Source organism: Myotis davidii, unplaced genomic scaffold (genome assembly GCF_000327345.1).
Source record: "Myotis davidii unplaced genomic scaffold, ASM32734v1 scaffold214, whole genome shotgun sequence".
Taxonomy (NCBI): Eukaryota; Metazoa; Chordata; class Mammalia; order Chiroptera; family Vespertilionidae; genus Myotis; species Myotis davidii.
Window position 1 is genome coordinate 2,044,620 of NW_006285782.1, and position 17,849 is coordinate 2,062,468.

A 17,849-nucleotide genomic window follows, 5' to 3' on the forward strand; every position below is an offset into this window, starting at 1 on the left:
ACAGCTTGGGTGGGGCGGGGTCTCAGGGAATCAACAGGGCAGAGCAAACAGCTATGGCTGATCCTCAGCCCTGCCCTAAGGGGCCCCGCGTCTCAGTGTCCCACGGTAATCGCTGCAAGCACCTCTGAGAGAAAGCCGCCCTTGAGTTCCGACTGATGCCGGACAGTCCAGTTTCTCCCTATATGAGTCCCCAGAGACTCTCCCAGAACTGGCGTTCAGAGCAGTCGGGAGTTTGTGACTCTCTCCCAATTGAAAAAGAACCACGTCCTCAGTTTCCAGCCCTTTCTGTATGCACCTCTGTACCTCTGCACTTTACTTCGCACCTCCTCTGAGTCTTAGTGTGCTTTTCTCTTTCCTTCTAATTGTAGAATTTCCACTCAGTCAGCCTTCCTGTAGTTCTGGATGATGTCCGTTTTGTCTTTTGTATTTTTGAAGTGGTTGTGCGAGGCAGCAATTTTAGGTGTTTACCTATGCCACCATCTTGGTTTCTTCCTAAGTCTCTGCTTTAGCTCTTTTATATGTGTACTAGAGGCCCCGTGCACAAATTCATGCATGGGTGGGATCCCTCAGCCTGGCTGGCGATCAGGGACAAGGGGCCAATTGGGCAGGCCGACCAGGGGAGGGACTGCGGAAGGTTGGTTGGCCGCAGGAGGTTGGCTGTGGGATGGCACTGACCACCAGGGGGCAGCTTCTGCTTTGAGCATCTGCCCCCTGGTGGTCAGTGCGCATCATAGCTGTTGTCCAGTCATAACGGTCGCTTAGGCTTTTATATATATAGATATATTGGGTTTCTTGCATAACTATTTGAAAGCTGGTTACAGACATCATGGCACTTTTTCTGTAATATATCAGCAAATAAGAACAAGGATATATCTTTCCTACTCACAATACCATTATCACACAAGACATTTGACAATAAAATTTTCTAATACTTAGTTCGTATTGAATTATCTTCAATTGCCCCCAAAATGTTTTTCGAACTTTTTTTTCTTCTATGGGATTTCAACAAGAATCACACATTAGCCCGGCCAGTATTGCTCAGTGGTTGAACCAGTAGAATACTCAATTGGCAAGAATACTATCATTCTACAGGTGATATCATGCCCTCTGCATATCATATCAGGGGGGACATATCAGTTGTCCCTTTATATTGTTTGATCACTTAGTTTAGGTAGTGTTTGACACATCTCTCCATTGTAAAGCTGGTTTTCCCATTTTTTTAAAAAATATGTTTTATTGATTTTTTACAGAGAGGAAGGGAGAGAGATAGAGAGCTAGAAACATCAATGAGAGAGAAACATCGATCAGCTGCCTCTTGCACATCTCCCACTGGGGATGTGCCCGCAACCCTGGTACATGCCCTTGACTGGAATCGAATCCGGGACACCTCAGTCCGCAGGCCGACGCTCTATCCACTGAGCCAAACCGGTTTCGGCAGGTTTTCCCATTTTTATGAAAATCTGTGGGTTGATCTTTGAGACTGAATATCTTGTTTCCAAAATAAAACATTTTGACTTATTTTTCTTTTCTATTTAAAAAAATTGTGTACTGTTTCAATCATACAAATAACAAACTAATTAACATGCAGGTGCCCACTCTATCTTGTCATATGCCTGAATTGATCAAATCGTAATCATATTTGCTCTGTATCTCTCTATTTCTACCTCTATCTCTCTCTATCTCTGTCTCTCTTGGTAGATAAAACGGAGGCATCAGTGAATTCCCTAATCTTATTCCTTTACTTCCCCTCCCAGAGGTGACCATTGTCAAGAATTCATGGTTGATGTTTGTCATTTGTATATGTGTATTTTTAGGTAGTAAAAGGTACTGTTTTACAGGTTGTTTGTTAATCTTTATGTGTCATACTTATGGGGCAATTTGCAGGTTGCCTTTTTTTGTTCAACATTGTGTTTTTAAAAAATTCCTCATACTTGTTTATTGTAAGTATTGAATAGTAGTATCACATTTAACAAATACCCTAAAACTTATTAACTCTACTGGGGTTGACTAATATACATTAAAGTTCCCAATATTTTGCTATTATAATATTTGGCTGCAATGATGATTATCATATGTGTCTCCTTAGGTCAGACATATGACATGTAAGAGGGCTTCTCTAGATTTTGCAACTAGAAATGGAAATCCTGGGTTGGAGATTCAGAGCTTTAATTTCACTAGACATTGCAATATTTTTCTTCGTGTTTGCACCCATTTATTCCTGCCCATGGAGTGAGAGTTCCTGTTGGTCTACATCAGCAATAATAGTTTCTAAAAAATATATTTTTATTGATTTCTGAGAGGAAGGGAGAGGGGGAGAGAGAAACACCAATGATGAAAGAGAATCAACCATTGATTGGCTGCCTCCTGCATGCCCCCTGGGGTTTGAGCCCACAACCTGGGCATGTGCCCTTGACCAGAATCGACCCTGGGACCCTTAAGTCTGCAGGCTGATGCTCTATCCACTGAGCAAACAAGCCAAGGCAACAAAAACAGTTTCAATTCTCAAAATAGAGGAAGATACAATAAAATTGAGAGGAAGATACAGAGATTTCCCATATACTCCCGATCTCCATAAATGCATAGCCTTCCCCATTATTAACGTCACCAGAGTGGTACATTTTTACTGAAGACCCTATATTGACACATCATATTCACCCAAAGCCCATGGTTTTTTATCTTAGGGTTCACTCTTGGGTGGGGAGTGCATTCTGTAGATTTGGACAAATATATAATGAGTTATATCCATCACTGAAATATACAGAGTATTACTAGTGCGCTAAAAATCTTATGTACTCTGCCTGTTCATGTATCCATACCCCACCCCCTCCCTGGCAACAAATGACCTTTTTATTGTTTCCATAGATTTGTCTTTTCCATAATTTCATATAGTAGGAATCATACAGTATGCAAGCTTTTTAAATTAGCTTCTTTAGTAATAAGCTTCCTCAACTTTTCATTGCATGGTAGCGTTTTTTTTTTTTTAGTGCTGAATAATATTCCAGTGTCTGGATGTACTACAGTTATTATCCACTCACCTACTGAAGGACCTCTTGGTTGTTTCCAAGGTTTGGTAATTATGAACAAAGTTGCTATAAAGACCCCTGTGTAGGTTTTTATGCGAACATAAGTTTCTAACACCTTTGGGTAAACACCAAGGAACAAAATTGCTGCATTATATGGTAAGAGTATGTTTACTTTTGTAAGAAACTACTAAACTGTCTTCCAAAGTGGCTGTACCTTTTTGATTGCCACCAACAATGTGTGGGAGCTCCTGTTGCTCTGCATGCTCCCTAGCATTGGTGTTAGCATTCTGGACTTTGTCCAATCTAATAGGTGTCTAGTGGTTTCTCATTTTGATTTGCATATCCCCAGTTATCAGGCTGATTTTTATTGTTGGGTGTTAAGAGTTTTTTTGTACATTTTATTTTATTTTATATTTTTATTGATTTCAGAGAAGAAGAAATAGGGAGAGAGAGAGAGAGAAACATCAATGATGAGAGGAAATTATTGATTGGCTGCCTCCTGAACGCCCCCTACTGGGGATTGAGCTCGCAACCCGGGCATGTGCCCTTGACTGTAATTGAACCTAGGGCCCTTCATTTTGCAGGCTGACACTCTATCCACTGAGCTAAACCGACTAGGGCTGTACATTTTAGATAACAGTCCTTTATCAGATGTATCTTTTGCAAATATTTTCTTACTCTCTAACTCTCTTGGTATTGTCTTGCAGGGCAGAAGTTTTTAAATTTAATGAAGTTCAGCTTATCAATTTCACACAATAGCTGAGACAAATGGTATGCTAATTTAAACTTAGGATAGTTTTGGCCAAATTGCAATCAAAGAAAGTTTTAACTATTTGTATCCCTATCAATATTATATGGCTATGCCCTTTTCTGCATTCTTTCCAATGCATATGTTATCAAGCTTTTTGATTTTTGGCAATTGGAGGAAAATGGCACCTTATGTTGGTAGTAATTTACATTTCTCTGAGCATGAATGCCACTGAGTATCTTTCCATATATTTGTGCTATTTCTATTTCTTTTTCTCTAAGCTGTTCACGTCCTTTAACTACATTATATTGGATTTTTGGTCTGTTGGTTTGTAGGCACTCTTTATTTAAGGGAAATTAGTCCTTCATCACTTGTTTTACAAACAATATTTTTCATCTATTTTTTCCCCCATACAATTAAAAACAATTTCTTTTGGTCATTGATTTTATCTTTTCTTCTTTGGTTCTGCATTTTGTATCATGCTGGTCATGTGAAAAATCTTCCAATTTGGAGATCATAAAAGAATTTCTCCCTTTCTGCCTAGCAATTTCAATATTTCTTTTGTTTTGCTTTGTTTTGTAAGTTGTTATTGATCTATAACTTATTTTGCACCTGGGGATGGGAACCTCTGCTTCACGCGGTCCACATAAAGGTAAGAAAGATCTAAACCTGGCTGTGCATCAGAATCCCTGGGGTGCTGGTAATAACCCCAGCGATTCCGGGACTGGTGTCTCGGATTCTGAATGTTCCAAACTGTCCAGCCCCACTTGGGACTTGGGACTTCCTTCTGGCTGGCTTTCTCGCCAGTCGGCCAATTCAGGCGACAATTCCCAGGAGCTTCGCCAGGGGGCGCCCGGGCACCGCGAACGGCTTCCGGGTGAGGCAAGGCGAGGAGGGCGGGGCGGGGGGAAAAACCCAAGGCGGGTTCCGCCCCTCGCACCGGGGAGGCTGGAGAGGAACGGCCCACGGAGCTACCACCGCCCTTCGCGCCGTCTTCGCTGACATCATGCTCCAGTTCCTGGTGAGTGGAGCTCGAGAAGCGGGCCGGGGGCTCGGCTCAGGGCCTGGGGGCTCCGGACTCCCGGCGGCCTGGGCCCGGCGGCCTGCGCGTGGGCCCCGCGGTGCCTCCAGTCGCCCCGGGGTGGGCGGCGGGGCTGTGCCTGCCTCGCTCCAACTACTGACCAGTCTTTTTCTGTGCGTTCAAGCCCTGAGCACTTCGAGGCGTCCGAGGACGCCCTTTGAGAGCTCCGTGCTGTCTGCCGCGCCCTGCTCTTCTCGGGTCCTCCTCCTGTTCCCGCTCTTGGGTCCTCAGGACGTTTGGGACTGTCTCCCCTTCTGCTCTCCCGCCCCGAGCAGGACACGCACCCCATCCCGACTGGGGCCTGCTGTTGGCGTTTCTGAGGCTGTGGGAGGCCGGGAATAAACCGAATTCCTCGCGAGGCGGACGCCGGCCCGCGCTGGGGCGCAGGGAGCCCGGGGTGTGTCGGCGCCTGACTCAGGGCGGCGGGCTCCGCCTAAGGCGATTCTCCCACGGGCGCATTGTAGGGGGGCGTGCGTGTGAGCATGAGCAAACTCGGGTTTCCTGCAAAGCTGGAGGCTTCCCATGGCCCCAGGGAGGCTTTGCCCGTCACATTTCCAAGCAAGAGTCGTTCTTCCCAGCCCGTGTGCTTTTAACACGCAATGCTTTCCACCTCTAGCGAGAGGCAGGCATTGCAGCACGTTCCCGGTGGTCACGGAAAGGGGGCTCTCGGGGTGAGATGCTTCCCCGATGTTACATTCCTTATCAAAGAGATGGGGTCGTTGACTTTTTAATCCTCTAGGCCAGAAGGAGGGGGAGCCTTGACAGAAGTGGTCCCCTAAGACAGGGTGCCCCTCTGGCCCCGGACGTGCATCTGTTGAGAGAAGTGGGTAGAATTACTTTTCACCTTGATTTGACTTCCATCCCGTGAGTCCCCCAGCCTCAACTCGGGAAAGTCTTTCTCTCCGCTTTCAGCCATTTCATTTATAAAACAGTGGGCGGAGGTCCCTGGGATCCCTTCTAGCTTTTAGCCTGTGACCAGCCATCATGTCCTCGTGGGTTTGAACCCTCGCTGCAGCCGTGGGAACGTGGGCTGCTCATTGAAGTTTTCCATGCTGCAGTGTCCACAGCGGAAAGTGGAAACCTGCCTCTGGCTTCTTTGTGAGGATTGAACGCGTGAGTTCATACGTTCACGTCCTTACAGCAGTGACACTGAGGAAGGACTCGGACACGTTCCATTTCTCTTTGACAAGGTGTCTAGTTCTGATTTCGTTCCTTCTCGGGAATGGAGATTAGTTTGCCCCCAGAAGTGTAGGCGAAGGGAGAAGTTTTGGCAGGGACAGGGCAGTCACAAGTGAATGTGGGCACTGTCATGGCATATTTTGGAACTCTCCAAGATGGTTCTTGCATTCATCACCTTCTGGGACACTGGACACGGGATTGTGCTGCTCATAAATTGCTTACTCCTCCTTGGATGAAAATACTTGCCCGTCATCCCAATCTGAGACCTGGTTCTGCAGGGCTCTCCTCCCTGTTACTCCAGGAGCTTCCTGGGTTGCAGTGCAGTTTAGCTACAGTTGTTGTAAGGAAACTTTTGAAGCTTTGAAGAGAAGCCTGACGTGGTGGGCGCTGCTTGTGTCCACTGCCGCCTGCACTCTGGCTTTCCTAACCTCTCGGCGTGGGAACACTTTACACTCTCAGCCATCTCCTCTTTACTCCCTTCTTTGCCCTTGGGATCCTGCATCTCAGTACTTCCCGACGTCCTTTCACATTATAACACGCGTGGATTTGTTTGTATGGACGAGTCTGCACAGAGCGACGGCGCCTGGCTCTGGTGCTGGACCTTCCAGGCCTGCGGGGTCCGTGCTTGGACTACCAGAGGGGAAGGCCCTCGTCTCATCTCGGCGGTTTGGACTGGCTGCGGGCCCCTTCTGGGTGCTGGGTGTTTCTCAAGGCTCAATCCCTGACTGCTCTGCTCTCAGACCCACCCTTAGGGGTGTGATCCTTGTCACCTGCACCTCTGTACTGAGAGCTTCCAAAGCTCCTTGAGTCCTTCACTCATGAATTCCAGTTCCCTGTCGCCGTCGCCTACCGAACATCTCTTGTCATATCCTCTGACAGACTCAACACGTCTGGACCCATCACCTGTTCCCCACCCTGCAAACCACACCCAACTTTCTTCTTTGTTCCCTGGTCCTGGCTTTCTAAAATTTGAATTATTGACATAATCTTTTATTTATTTCCCTCCTTCATTCTCCATATCATCTAGCTTAGGGGTGGGGAATGTCCAACCTGCAGGTTGTATAAGGTCCTCGAAATCATTTGCTCTGGCCCTGCCAAAGCATTAACAGTGAGTTAAGTTAGTTAAATGTTTGACCAAATATGGCAGGCTAATTTTTTAACTTGATAATTTTTTATGGCCCATGAATGATGTTATAAATATCCAAGTGGCTCTTGGCAGAGAAAAGGTTCCCCACCTCAGACTCTAGCTGCTATGCCTGGCACCTATTTACCTGCTATATAATCTTGGGCAAGTTATTTAAGTGACCCATGCCTCGGTTTCCCCAATTTAAACTGGACAATAATTGTACCTGCTTTGTACGGTTGTGAAGAGCATGAGTTAATTCATGAAAGAGTTAGAATGCTTCCTTGCACATAGTAAGCACGCAGTAGATGTAGCTGTTGTTGGAAGCCATTGACTCTTCATTACTCATCTTAAGAAAAGTTCTGTCTTCATGTTCCCACTGCCAAGTTCATAGAGCGAGTCTGTTTTACTCTGCCTGTGGACTAGCTACACTAGCCTCGCTGGCGTAGAAATGTAGGTTTTGAGCTGGGAGAGTTAGGTTAGGTTCTCCAGTCCAGCTGCCATGCTGATGCTTCCGTCTCCACTACAGAGACGGCATCCAGCTTACAGTTGGTCGCCTCCAGTTACAGCAGGTTCACTACTGCCACAGGGAATTGCTTTCGTTTTTGGTCAACGTGTCCTTACTTAGTTTTACTCCTGGATGTTAAATAGCAATTCTAATCTGCATGACAACCCTTTGCATATTTGAAGAGCATTGCCTTGATACTTTTCACTATCCCTCACTCGCACCATCAGTCTTTTCCTTAGGTCAGTGGTCGGCAAACCGTGGCTCACGAGCCACATGCGGCTCTTTGGCCCCTTGAGTGTGGCTCTTCCACAAAATACCACGTGTGGGCGCGCATGTACAGTGCGATTGAAACTTCGTGGCCCATGCGCAGACGTCGGTTTTCGGCCTGGGCGAGTCTATTTTGAAGAAGTGGCGTTAGAAGAAGTGGGGGTACGTTCACTGAGGTCAACCCCTCAGATTGAGGACGTTTTTAGCAAAGGCCTGCTTAGGAGTACCCTAATTAAGTTAATAACAATGTACCTACCTATATAGTTTAAGTTTAAAAAATTTGGCTCTCAAAAGAAATTTCAGTTGTACTGTTGATATTTGGCTCTGTTGACTAATGAGTTTGCCGACCACTGCCTTAGGCTAAACATCTCTGTTTCTTTCACCCATTCTTTATGATGTCAGGTTCATGCTGATAAAGTTATCCTTCTGTGAATATTCTAGTTTTGAAATCTTTTTAAAACATACCACTCCTTACGTGCGCTCATCAGCCACAGAAAAAAGCAAGGCTGTTCCTCTAATTCTGTGTATGTTTCCCTTGATGCCCTTGGTTCTGTCCTCTCTTGCAGCTGCCAGTGATCATCCAAAATTTATGGCTTTAGTCACATGCTCAGAAACTGTCAGTAATACCTGTGTCCTTCCACATCAAATCGTAACCACTTTTACTTGATTTTCAAGATCCACTAATCTGGCCCCATTTTCCTTTCCCACTGCCTGTTATTGTACATCCTCTGTGTTAGATCTAGGCCAGTGGTTGGCAAACTCATTAGTCAACAGAACCAAATATCAACAGTACTTCTTCAAAATAGACTCGCCCAGGCCGAAAACCGACTTCTGTGCATGGGCCACGACGTTTCAATCACACTGTACGCGCGCCCGCACGTGGTATTTTGTGGAAGAGCCACATTCAAGGGGCCAAAGATACGCATGTGGCTCGCGAGCCACGGTTTGCCGACCACGGGGCTAGGCTAAACTTACCAACCTATGGGCCATGTGGCCTTCATACCTTCCCACGTGTTTTTTTTTTCTTTTATCCTCTTTTTTGCCTTCCCAAATACTCTTAATGGCCCAACTCCCATCTTTTGTTCACAAGCCTTCTTGATGACTTTTAAGTTTTTGAAATCTATACACTGTTCTGATCCATCTCTCAATTTGCTTAGATCATACATGTCTTTCATCATTTAAAAAAAAATCTTCTAATTAATAGTCTTGCCCCTGGTTTGTTATATTTATTTCTAAGTACTTTTGAGGTTTTTTATTTTATTTTATTGTGAGTGGCATTCATTTTAAAATTACATTTTCACATTGTTGCTTATTTATGGAAATGCTATAATTTTGTGGTATTAATTTCTGTGTCTAGCAATCTTGCCTTTAGCTCCAGTAGTTTGTCTATAGATTCACTTGGAAGTGAATCAGGGAAGGCAATACTGTGAAGGCAGTCATATATCCAGTGAAGGCAAAAATGACAGTTTTGTATTCTTATTTCCCTCCCCTCCTCAAGCTAGGACTTCCAGTAGAAGTAGTGAGAGTGGATATCATACCTTTGTTTCTCCTTGTAGTAGAACTGTTTCTCGGGTTTTGATGTGATGTTTGTTGTTTCTGATATTTTCTTACAGATTCCTCTTCTATTTCTACTTTAAGGTTTTCTTGTGATTGGCTGCTGACTTTTACCATGCTCTTTCCTCACCTGGTGATCGTATGGTTTTTCTTCTTTAATACATTAATATGAATTACATTAGGTTTTTAACACAAAGCACTTAACCAGGTGGCCTATTCAGACCATCATGTGGTAACATGCTGTTTTGTTCACTGCACCTTCATGTAGTTTAGTCTTGTCTTCCTAGAATAGATCATACGTTCCATGGGAAGAAGCCACATACATACTTTTTACACTTTGATTTCCCAAACACATGGCACCTAGTACTTTGTGATTGATTTCATTTATTTAATTAGATATTCCTCTTTCGCTTGATGACCACTCTCAGATATTCGTAAGATATTTGAATATTTAAGTCAGCTTCTTTATGAACAGGCAAACCAGTTCTACCTGATGCACCTCTTTCTAGAGCAGTGATTGCAAACCTATGACACGCGTGTTAGAGGTGACATGTGAACTCATTTTTTTGGTTGATTTTTCTTTGTTAAATGGTTTTTAAATATATAAAATAAATAACAAAAATATAAGTCTTTGTTTTACTATGGTTGCAAATATCAAACAATTTCTATATGTGACACGGCACCAGAGTTAAGTTAGGGTTTTTCAAAATGCTTACACACCGAGCTCAAAAGGTTCGCCATCACTGCTCTAGAGTGTTATGTCCAACTTTTTTATGAATGTCCCTATTTAATGTACTGGCTCAGTAAATAATTAACAGCTCCCCCCGCCCCCATTCTCTAAGGAAAATTATTGAATAAAAAACCTAGCTTACATATTAAAACTGTGCTTCTCTGGTGGTAGTAGAAAGAATATAGGTTATATCCGTAGCAGCTTTTTATTTAATGTATAAAACATGGGTTTTATTATTACTAGAAGCAGTTGTTAAACACATCTGATAGTGTTCTCCATACTAAAATCTTCAGTGATTAAAGACTAAGGCACAAAAAAGGGTGAAGTTTCCCCCGCTTCCTTGGAATGGAGAGGTTTTCTGACAGCAGTAGCTGAAACTAAGCTGAGAAATAAAATGATCAATTTATCTTTGTTGTTAGATAATGTGTATTTTTGGTTTTCTTGCATTGTGTAGCTTTTCTCACCTGATACTATAAAACTTTAAAGGTATCCTTTTAAATGCTATTTGTAGCTACATTTGCTAAATAAAAAGACTATTTTTAGATTTCTTAAGCTGTTGTCAGTAAATATAAGATGGTTCATATTCTGTCCTAACTTGGTTTGGGTGTGTACTTTTTGAAAATAAAATTTGATGAGTCATATTTCAGATCTGTCAGGTAGTATTCATTCTGGGTTATTGCTAGGAGCTGTCCCAAGATAAAAAATGTAACTTTATTTGGTGATTTACACACTTAACTTTAACAATATGTTTTTTTATTGATTCCAGAGAGGAAGGGAGCGGCAAAGAGAGATAGAAACATAAATGATGAGAGAGAATCATCGATCGGTTGCCTCCTGCATGTCCCACACTGGGGATCGAGCCTGCAACCCGGGCATATGCCCTGACCGGGAATCGAACCATGATCTCTGAGGAAGTAAGAGGGATAGAGAGGAGGAAACATTGATGAGAGAGAATCATCGATTGGCTGCCTCCTACACACTCCCTACTGGGGATCAAGACTGCAACCTGGGCATGTGCCCTGACCAGGAATCGAACCAGCAACCTCTTGGTTCCTGGGTGGAACTGGTTGAGCTGAGCCACACCGGCTGAGCACGTAAAAACTTTTTGATTGGGAAGGGGTTGAGCAGCAAATGATCAGATGTCAGATTGCTTTGTAATTGGCTCTCTTCCTTTTGACTTAGTGCTTATGTTAATAAATAGTGTTGTGACTAACTTGCTCATGTGTCCATACATAACAACTGATAACAGTATTCTTGGAACTCTCATATACAAAGCCAGCCATTTATCTGAGTGGTCCTCGATTTTTCAGTCTAACATTTCCAGTCTTTTAAAACATTTATCCAACCTGGAAACCTTGAAGTTGTCTTTGATTTCCTCAATTTTATCCCAGATAGTATTTTACCAAATCTTACTGATTTTTTTTATAGTTTTGAAACGTATTTTACATCTTACCATTCACCCATCTACAGTGTAGAATCAGTGGTTTTTAAGATGTTCACAGAGTTGTGCAACCATCACTACTATCTAATTTTATATCTAACATTTTATTGCCTCTAAAATAAACCACATACCCATTAGCATTCATTTATCATTCCCCCTCTCACCCCCAGCCCTGGACAACTGCTGATTTATTTTGTGTGTCTATGCATTTGACTGTCATACAATACATGGTCTTTTCTGACTGCTTTTTATTTAGCATAATGTTTTCAAGGTTTATTCATGTAGTGTGAGTCAGAACTTCATTTTGTTTTATGGCTGATTAATATTACATTGTATGGATATACCACATCTTGTTAATCCATTCACCAGTTGGTGGACATTTGGGTTATTTCACCTTTTGGCTACTGTGAATAATTTTGCTGTGAACATTTACATACAAGTTTTTGTGTGGATGTATGTTTCAGTTCTCTTGGGTATATGCTCTGAAGTGGAATTACAGCATCGTCTGTTAACTGTGTGTGAAAGGCCAGACCGTTTTCCACAGTGGCTGCACCATTTTACATTCTCACCAGCAATGTATGGAAGTTCCACTTTCTCCACATCCTTGCCCACACTTTTCATCTTTTCAGTGAAAGTCATCTAGTGGGTGTGTTGTGGCACTTCATTATGGTTTTGATTTACATTTTCTTAATGACTAATAACATTGAACATCTTTTCATTTTTTTGTTGGCCATTTATTTGTATGTCTTCTTTGGAGAAGGGTCTATTCAAATCCATTGCCCATTTTTAAATTGGGTAATTTTTCTTTTTATCATTCAGTCATAAAAATTCCTTATATATTCTGTATACAAATCCCTTATCGGAGACATGGTTTACAAATATTATATTCCATTCTGTTGGTTGTCTTCTCTTGATGGTATTCTTAAAACACAACATTTAATTTTGATGAAGTCCAATTTGTTTATTTTGCCACTTGTGCTTTTTGTGGCATATCTAGGAAACCATTGCCTACCCCAAGGTCATGAAAATTTACTGCTATGTTTTATCCCAAGAGATTTATAGTTTTAGCTCTTATATTTAGCTCTTTAACCCATTTTCAATTAAGTTTTATTTATGATGTGAAGTAGAGTCCAACTTCATTCTTTTGCATATGGATACCCAGTTGTCCCAGCATCATTTTTTGAAACCACTGAATGTCTTAGCACCCTTGTGGACAATTCCTTGATCGTACATGTTAAGGTTCATTCCTGGACCCTCCATTCTATTCTGTTGATCTTCACTGATTTTTAAGAAGAAGAAAAAATTATTCACGTTTGCTTGCTACTTTCTCTGCAGGGAAAACGAGGGGCGTGGCCTATGATGTGGAGGGGGACCATGAGGATGACATCCAGCCATCTGGATGGACTACTGATTAGGCTTTCAGGTCTTGGCCTGGAAGATGTTAAGCATTCTTGCCCTGCAGAGAATTTCCAACTCATTGAAGACTTTCTATACTCTGGCTCCAGGCTAACTTTTCACACTAATGATTTATCATTTTTCAAATTTAGATTTCACTTTTTCAGATTCTTATTTATTTAGATTAAAAAAATTTTTTTTTTTTTTGTGGTCTAAACTTGCCTATGGAGTATCCCATGAACAACATGTGGATGCTTTTTGGACTCCTGTATGTTTCGCAACACGTGTCTTAATGTGCAACATTTATCTTATTATGTTGTATATTTAATTTTATACTATCCCATTGGAATACTGGCATTACTCTGAAACTGGAACTGGATATGACATGTGTAGAGGCCCAGGGTTGTTTTATTTTGTTTTTAAATAACTGCTGTATTTTTATGCACCTTAATGTCTGATGAAGTTGCCAAAATGAAGCCACATTAAATATATCATATTTATCTTGAGATACCATAGTAATAACCAGAAATCCTAGAATGTTGGACCTGGAAGGAACATTGTTAGTTTAATGTTTTTATAAAACAGGAAATTTAGATCAGCAAAACTCCAAAAAGGTTAAGTATCTTGCCTACAGGTACACTTAGATAATGGTAGAACCAAATCTAGTTTCTTTCTTTCTTTTTTTTTAAAATGTTTTTATGGTTTTAGAGAGAAGGAGAGGAAGGGAGAGGGTTAGAAAGATAGAAACATCGATGAAAGGGAAACATTGATCAGCTGCCTCCTGCATACCTCCTACTGGGTATCGAGCCTACAACCCGGGCATATGCCCTGACTGGAATCTATCCAGTGACCTCTTTGTTCATGGGGTTGACGCTCAACCACTGAGCCACACAGGCCAGGCTAATTTATTTCTTTATGGAATTTTTTTCAGCCCTATGTTCTTTTTGTTTGGTATCAGAGTTAATATTCTCAGTTAATTACTCCTCTCCCTCTTCTTTTAAGCAAAGTTAATAGTCTTTCTGGATTTGGAAAACCTCTGTCTACCTGGTTTCAACCCATAGTAGTGGGTTGCTTCTTAGTGCCCCCTTGATGTGTCTGATTAATCGAAAAGTAGTCTATGATTAGAGACTATAGCCTCTTTTATGCTTAATTTACTAACAAACTAATTTAAATTATGCTTTTGGTGTTAAAAGCTTGGTAAGCTTAAAGTTTAGTAAAAACCCCGCTGTATTCTGTTCCCATATGCATATCCAGCTTGAATTCAAGGTTAGACCACTGCATGCATCACTGATGACCTTAAGTGTCACACTTTGTTTTTCTAAGTTAACCTCTGCTGTGTGTTGAATAGGAACAACACTGATTAAAGAAAATGATGGGGGGGGGAATCAGATGCTAGTTCAGATTTGTGAAATTAGAAATTAGGTGTCCAGCTGGAGATGATTAATTATTGGCATGGAGGCAGGGGATTAAAGATCATCATTAAAACTTGAAGCTTAATGAGTGTTGGCTCTTTTGGTGTGAAGGGAAAGCTTTAAATTTTCATGAAGCAGTTTTGTTCAGGTGAGTAGTCACCCAACAAGATAAACATTTATAATTCTCTCAAATGTGTGCCTTTCTGTCTGTCACTGAATAAGAGCTGGTTAGGGGACCTGTGTTCCCTGCAGGTCTTAGGTGGCCTGCCCATGAGACGCCACCCATGGCAGAGTGTCAAGCCCTATGCTCTCTTGGTGGTATGTCCCATTCTTTTTTGTGTGTGTGTAATATATTTTATTGATTTTTTACAGAGAGGAAGGGAGAGGGATAGAGAGTTAAAAACATCGGTGAGAAAGAAGTATCGACCAGCTGCCTCCTGCACACCCCCTACTGGGGATGTGCCTGCAACCAAGGTACATGCCCTTGACCGGAATCGAACCCGGGACTCTTCAGTCCCCAGGCTGATGCTCTATCCACTGAGCCAAACCAGCGAGAGCATGTCCCATTCTTTTCTGTCATCATGTATTTCAGTTTGTGAGTGTGTATCTGTATTTAATTTAGGTTGTTCCGTGTTCTTTGTTGTGAATGGCCCTGACAAGTCACTTCACTATTCTGAGCCTCATGTTTGTTTGTTTTTTATTTGTTTGTTTTTAAATAGTTTTTAAAAATATATTTCTATTGATTTCAGAGAGGAAGGGAGAGGGATAGAAACATCAGTGATGAGAGAGAATTATTGATTGGCTGCCTCCTGTATGCCCCACACTGGGGATCGAGCCCACCACTCAGGCATATGCCTTGACTGGGAATTGAACCATGACCTCCTGGTTCATAGGTTGATGCTCAACCACTGAGTCACGCCAGCTCAGCTGGGCCTCATGTTTTTGAAATATGAAGAGATTGAACTGTGAAAGTTTCTTCATTTTCTAATATCCTATGATTTAACTGAACACTTTTTAAAAATTGAATACTTTTTATTTGATGTCATGAGTGTTAGGGTGAATGACCTTTAATCTCTCCTGCTTGGATATATTTTCTGAAATATATTTATAATAATAAAAGCATAATATGCTAATTAGATTGGACAGCCTAACATCCTTCTGGACAAAGCCGCAGCGGCTGGAGGGCTGAGGGCAGGCAGCTGCAGCAGCTGGCAGTGGCAGCAGAGGTGGGGTGATGGGGGCAGTGCCTTCCCCTGATTGGCCCGGTTGCCTCCTGCAGTAGGACATGCCTTGAAGGCTTCTGGACTGTGAGAGGAGGCAGACCGGGCTGAGGGAACCCCCACCCGAGTGCACAAATTTTTGTGCAGTAGGCCACTAATATTGTTATAAGCCTTTTCCCGTACCTTGAGGCAGAAAGCCAGTGCCTGCAGAAGCAAGATAAGAACAACTCCCCTCTGCCTGACTGACCTGTGCACTCTCCTTCCTTGCCTCCCTTGACCAACTCCTGCCCTCCCTTCTGCTTGACCGACTCTTGCACTCACATCCTGACCCTATATTGCATATTTTTACCCTATGTAAGACAACTTAACCACCCCTCAGGGCTGACACTGACACACTGGTCTCAGCCAGCTGTGAGTGAATGCAATAAAATTTCTTAAACGCCTGGCTCCTTTTGGCTGGGACCTAACAGTGAGGAATAACAATACTCATAACCAAAAAAAGAAAAACAATTGCAGCTTTTAACAACAAAAAGCAGAACTTCGCCTGGCTGGTGTGGCTCAGTGGTTGAGTATCGACTTATGGAGGTCGTGGTTTGATTCCTGCTCAGGACACATTCCCAGGTTGCGGGCTTGATCCCCCAGTAGGGAGCGTGTAGAAGGCAGCCAGTCAATGATTCTCTCTCATATTTGATGTTCCTATTTCTCCCTCTCCCTTCTTCTCTCTGAAATTAATAAAACAAAAAAAAATTTTTTTTTAAAGCAGAACTTTAACTTGGGTTTCTAGAACTTACAGTTAAGTGTTTATGGAGGTGCTGAGAGGATAAGGAGAATTTAGGGTAGATTTGTTCAGTGCTCCCATTTTTTCGTGTATTCTCTTTAATTTTTTGGGAGGCTGTTTCTATGTATATTTTATAGAAGCAAGATGTGAATGTCACACTTTGCACTGTCCAGCCCTAGACTGGACCCTGGGGTCTTCTATCCTAAGCTCCTTAGGAGAAAATTGTCTGTATAGTTTGGCTTGGTATCAGCTGGTACTGAGCTCAGTATCCAGTGTAACTCTTCCTGTTCTGTTCTTTCAGGTTGGATTTACATTTGGCAACCTGGTTGGAATGTATCTGGCTCAAAATTATGACGTAAGTGACCATTCACTTTCTCCATGATTCCGTGTAGTTGGCTTGTAGTGACTTGTCTTTGTTGAAACAAGGTGAGCCTTCCAGCATAGATGGGGTCCATAGATCTGAGGGAAAAGTCTTGAATTTTGGAGAAAGATTTTCCAGTCACAGAAGCCTATCTGTCCTTTATATCACCACAAGAGGGCAAAATCCCATCACTTTAGATGGTCTCGTGGTGATGCTGAGCTGTGTTTGTTAGCCCAGAGTAATAGTAGGTTAGATTCTTCTTAATAGTTGTAGTGCATATCACGTGATCAGTGAGAATTTAAAAATTGATAGGATAATCTTTTCAGTCCCCATACCCAGGAGTAGAGATGACAGAATTTTGGAGGTTGGTTTATATCATGTAGCACGTTCAAGGAGGACAGAGTTTTGTGACATGGGGCATTGTATTAGCCTCACTTTATAGATAGGGAAGTGGAAAAATAGGTGGCAAAATTGCCAATGAATGGGGATTCTGGAAAGGTAATGATTGTTTTAAAGAGACAAGGAAATGAAACATGATACTAACTTTTGTAGTGAAGCTTTTAGTGTGACAAAGGGAATTCCCTCTGTCAATCTTCATTTAAGTCATATGGTGCTGTATCCAACTATATCACATTTATTCTTTGTATGTACAACTTTTACTTGGTTCTGGATTGAGGGGCTAAGTGCATCTATAAAAGTCAATGCCAGGGTCTGGCTTCCAGGGAGGGAGCATACTTTACCTGACATCTTCTGAAATCCTTCTATTGCAGTCCGCAGGTTAAAGACACCACTATTTAACAGGTCACTTTCAGAGGAAAATAAAACTTGTACAACAACCACTTATCTTTGGAGGAAGAGAAGTCAAAGCATATTGGTTAGTTAGATGCAAAATTATAATAATGTCTTTTTTCTTTAAAGATGCCAAACCTGGCTAAAAAACTTGAAGAAATTAAAAAGGACATGGATGCCAAGAAGAAACCCCCTAATCCATGAGGCCAACTCCAGCCCAGGCTCCAGGAAATCCTGACT

At 42.2% G+C, this 17,849-nt stretch overlaps 1 long non-coding RNA gene across 1 annotated transcript; it reads left to right on the plus strand.

Annotated features, from left to right (window-relative positions):
• The first annotated feature begins 4,680 nt into the window (after positions 1-4,680).
• LOC107181982 lies at positions 4,681-17,753 on the plus strand. The gene is made up of 3 exons (XR_001512700.1): positions 4,681-4,792; positions 16,761-16,814; positions 17,739-17,753. It is a non-coding gene; the product is annotated as an uncharacterized LOC107181982 (long non-coding RNA).
• The last annotated feature ends 96 nt before the right edge of the window (positions 17,754-17,849 follow it).